Genomic DNA, 5,188 nt, shown 5'->3' with positions numbered 1-5,188 from the left:
GTCAGCGTTTGGAAGCTGATTATGGGATGGATCCCCGAATATGGCAGTTTCTAGATGGTCCATCCTTTCATCTCAGCTCCAAACTTTGTCTCTGTAACTCATTCCATGGAATTCATTTGCACTTAGGTTTCCAGAGAGATTCATGTCTGTCATGGCAGGGAAGCATGGTGGATAGAGCAAGAATCAGAGAATTCATATCTTCAGCTACAAGCATAAAGCTGAGAGGGTGAGAAGTGGGGTGAAGCTCTGAATTCTCAAATTCCACTATGAGTGATACATTTCCCCCCAAAAGGCTTCACCACCTCCCCAAACCACACCACCAAGCACAAACCACTTTTTCAAAAAATCTGAGCCTATGGAGGACATTAATCATTTAAACCACCACAAATGTCTACCATAGAAGGGAAAAACAAAAGCATATGGTGGACTGTTAACATAATTTTGTAAGATTAACCAGGAAAGTTCAAAAGCAAAAGACACTTCAGAAAGAGTTCTACAAAAGCCATCTCTCCTGAGGCCACCGCTTGCCCTGCTTTCTCACCTTCCCAAATACTTTTTCTTAACACACATTCTTCATTGCCTTATGACTCACAGTTGTCTTCTCTCTTCTTTGAATTCTGAACTGGGTCAAAAGACATGCAACTATATACATCTGAATTCACTCAATACCCCCAATTTTTCATCTTGAGTTTTTCAAATTCAGACTTATAATGGCATACATGAGCTGACCATATTTTGTTTAAAGTTACCATCAGTACTTATTTTCTCTCCTAACTATCCTACAAAACAACCTAAAAAATTAAACATCTCAATCTGAAGTAAACCTAGGGATGTTTCAGATAACAAGATTTGTAGCCAGGCATTCTGGGTCAAAAAAAAAAAAAAGAATTAATGTTAACCATTAATGTGGAAAAAACAAGCACTAGGCTGAGCAATTGGTCCATGTAGAAGCTCTGATTATAACAGGATCATTCTATGTCAATTATACTTTTTTGGTGTTTCAAGTGGCAAGAAGATATGGTACGTTATTTACCCTACACATTGGCACAAAAGTTGCTCTCTCATAATCCAGATCAGCTTGTATGAGGAGATATATGTCAAGCCTTGTGTATGTGTAGTCAGTGAACCCAATGTTCACTGAGAATTCTGGAGGACTTTAGGAAACCTTACAAAAATAAAAATAAAACAGGGTGTAGGGGATTGTGAGGGGATGGAGAGATGGCTCGGTGGTTAAGAGCACTGGCTGCTCTTCCAGTGAACCTGGGTTGGATTCCCAGTACCCACATAGCAGCTCATTACCATCTATAACTTCAGATCTAAGAAATTTGATGCTCTCTTCTGGCACATACACACATGCAGTCAAAATATTTATACACATAAAGTTAAAAAATTAAAGTGGAGTGTAGAATTGTGTATAGGCTATGAACTTACATATTATTAAAATTGTAGCTACCATCATATGTCCTTATGTATTGTATAGAATGGTGTACAGGTCTGTGGCTTCTATGATGACTAATAAATATTGACTAATTTGGAGAAAGACGGAAATGAAATGTCTAAAGCTTAAGGCTAAGCATGTCCAAGTTCAGTTTCAGAAACTACCGTTTAAAAAGAAATAAATGTGCTTCCTGATTTATTTTATTTGCCAAAGGTAGGATTAATAGCATTAACATAAATGCCTAGGAAAAATTTAACAGCTTAGGGTCAGCCTGTTCCCAGGTTAGCAATTAAGGCTTTTTTCCTGTAGATAGATCACATCAGTGTGTTCTTTCGAGCTTGGAAAAGTTGAATTTGATCCCAGTGCAGTTTTATATTACTCGGTTACACTTATGGCTCTCCAAAAGCCAAATATCTCAGATAAACCCTTTATTTTAAAAATTTTAGTTACATTTTGATTTTTGTTATTCCAAAATGAACAAGTCCCTTGTAGAAACTACATAGACAGAGAACTTAATGTAATTATTTACCTGTGAAATTATTAATAGCATTAACAGAAATGCCTAGGAGAAATTTAAAAACTTAGTGTCAAAGAAAAAATACAGATATTTATACCCAACCAATGACAGAAGCCGGGGACCCCTGTGATCGAATTGGGGAAAAGCTGAAAGAAGCTGAGGAGGAGGGCAGCCCCATGGGAAGACCAGCGGTCTCAACTGACCCAGACTCTCAGACACTGAACCACCCAACCAGGCAAAAATAAATAAATAAATAATAAATAAATAAATAAATAAATAAAGCTTATGTGACCTTTTTAAAGAAAAAAAAATCTACACACATTAATATTTCTGCGTTTTGAAACCACTAAACATACTGATTTTTCTCCTAAACCACAAAGTAATTGTATGAGAATGGGCAGATAACACGAATAAAATAAACATTTTTAAAAATAAACTTATTTATTTTTATTCTTTTTTTGTTGTTGTTTTTTGGTTTTTTGAGGCAGGGTTTCTCTGTATAGCCCTGACTGTCCTGGAACTCACTTTGTAGACCAGGCTGGCCTTGAACTCAGAAATCCACCTGCCTCTGCCTCCCGAGTGCTTAAAGGTGTGTGCCATTACGCCCGGCTTATTTTTATTCTTTAATCTTTTTTTTACAGCCCAGACTTCATCTCCCCCCTGGTCTGCTCCTGACTGCTCCCCATCCCATACCTCCTCCCTGCCCCATCCCCATCTCCAAGAGGATATACCCACCCCACCTCATCCCACCAGGCCTCTCCACTCAAGTCCTGGGGCCTCAAGTCTCTTGAGGGTTAGGTACATCTTCTCTGACTGAACCCAGATCCAGCAGTCCTCTGCTGTACATGTATGTGTCAGGGGCCTCATATCAGCTGTTGTATGTTGCCTGGTTGGTGGTTCAGTGTCTGAGAGATCTTGGGTGTCAAGGTCAGTTAAGACTGCTGGTCTTCCCATGGGGCCACTTTCCTCCTCAGCTCCTACCTTTTCCCCAATTCAACCACAGGGCTTTCTGGCTTCTGTCCAATGCTTGGGTGAAAATATCTGCATCTGACTCTTTCAGCTGCTTGTTGGCCCTCTCAGAAGGCAGCAATGCTAGGCTCCTGTCTGCAAGTTCTCCACAGCATCAGTAACCTCATCAGGGCCCTGGGCCTCCACTTGAGCTGGATCCCCACTTAGTCCTGTCACTGGACTTCCTTTCTCTCATGCTCATCTCCATTTTTGTCCCTGCAGTTCCTTCAGACAGAAACAATTCTGTGACAGAGTTTTTGACTGTGGGATGGCAACCCCATCCCTCTACTTGATGTCCTGTCCCTCCATTGGAGGTAAACTGTACAAGTTCCCCCTCCCCACTGTAGAGCACTTCATCCAAGTTCCCTCCATTTGAGTCCTGAGAGTCTCTCACCTCCTAGGTCTCTGGTAAATTCTAGAGGATCCTCCACCACCAACCTCCCAAGGTTGCCTGTTTCCATTGTTTCTGCCAAAATGGACAGTTTTAAAGAAAATAATTAGTTACATAATGAAATAAAGGAGCACTCTTTGGTGTGTGTGGGGTTGCTGTTGTTTGTTTGTTTGTTTGTTTATTTGTTTTTTTGTTTGTTTGAGACTGGGTCTCACTGTTTACCCCTGAGTGTCCTAGAACTCACTCTGTAGACCAGGTTGGCCTCAAACTCACAGAGGTCCTTCTAGATCTGCCTCCTCAGTGCTGGGATCAAATGTGAGCGCTACTACATTCAGCCAGTATGTTCTCTCTTGTTTGGTGCTAATGGCTCTGATCTTTAGCTTTGGGTATAAAACCTAAACTAAGCTTCCAGTCCACAGCTGCACCTGGGGGCAGATTCTATGCTCCAGCCACCATCACCATGCCCTGCCAGTCACAATCAGGCTCACAGGCTCACAGTAGGGGCAGGCTCCAGTCAGAGACAGCAAGGCCAGTCAACACCAGAGATAACCAGATGGCAAGAGGCAAGCTCAAGAATATAAGCAGCAGAAACCAATGCCACTTGGCACCATCAGAATCCAGTTCTCCCACCACAGCAAGCCACCTGTTGCCTTCTGTGCTGTGCTGAAATGAGAACACCTGTCCCCTACGTCTTAATTATAATACCAATTCATCTCCTGAACTCACGGGGTGTCCTCTATTAAAGTGGGAAAACTGACTGGGAAGTAATGAAGCTTGAACTTGGACTGAGTTCAAATTAATATTCTCCTATGTAGGGGAAAATCCAATGACCATGACTGCCAATATCAGTTCTTTGATGTCTGTTGAGTCTTTTCTCCTTTGCTGATTATCGAGTATATCTTTCTCAGCTTTGAGTCTCACAATCAGAGAAATAACTTTTGAACAGTTTTTGATATATACTACTAGCTGGAGGGCAATGTTCTTTTTTTTTTTCCTTCACTTCTCTAACTTTCTTTCTTTTTTCTTAGATATTTTCCTTATTTACATTTCAAATGTTATCCCCTTTCTTGGTTTTCCCTCCAACCGCCCCCCTACCCTTTACCCCATCCCCCTGCTCACCAACCCACACACTCCTGCTTCCTGGGCCTGGCATTCCCCTATACTGGGACATAGAACATTCACAGGACCAAGGGCCTCTCCTCTCATTGATGACTGACTAGGCCATCCTCTGCTACACATGCAGCTATAGCCAGAAGTCCCACCATGTGTTTTCTTTGGTTGGTGGTATAGTCCCAGGGATCTCTGGGGGTACTGGTTAGTTCATATTGTTGTTTTTCCTATGGGATTGCAAACCCCTTCAGCTCCTTGGGTACTTTCTCTAGATCCTTCATTGGAGACCCTGTACACCATCCAATGGATAGCTGTGAGCATCCACTTTTGTATTTGTCAGGCACTGGCAGAGACTCTCAGAAGAGAGCTGTATCAGGGTCCTGTCTGCAACCTCTTGTTGGCATCCACAATAGTGTCTGGGTTTGGTGGTTGTATATGGGATGGATCCCCAGGTAGGCAATCTCTGGATGGTCATTCCTTCAGTATCTGCTCCACACTTTGTCTCTGTAACATCTTCCATGGACATTTTGTTCCCCCTTCTAAGAAGAATCGAAGTATTCACACTTTGGTTTTCCTTCTTCTTGAGTTTTTCATGTTTTGCAAATTGTTTCTTGGGTATTTTGAACTTTTAGGCTAATATCCACTTATCAGTGAATGTATACCATGTATGTTCTTTTGTGATTGGGTTACCTCACTCAGGATGATATCCTCCAGATCCATCCAT

The sequence above is a fragment of the Mus caroli genome, chromosome 4 (assembly GCF_900094665.2).
Source record: "Mus caroli chromosome 4, CAROLI_EIJ_v1.1, whole genome shotgun sequence".
NCBI classification, from domain to species: Eukaryota; Metazoa; Chordata; class Mammalia; order Rodentia; family Muridae; genus Mus; species Mus caroli.
The sequence above is the reverse complement of the archived record's forward strand: the minus strand, read 5'-3'. Positions refer to the sequence as shown.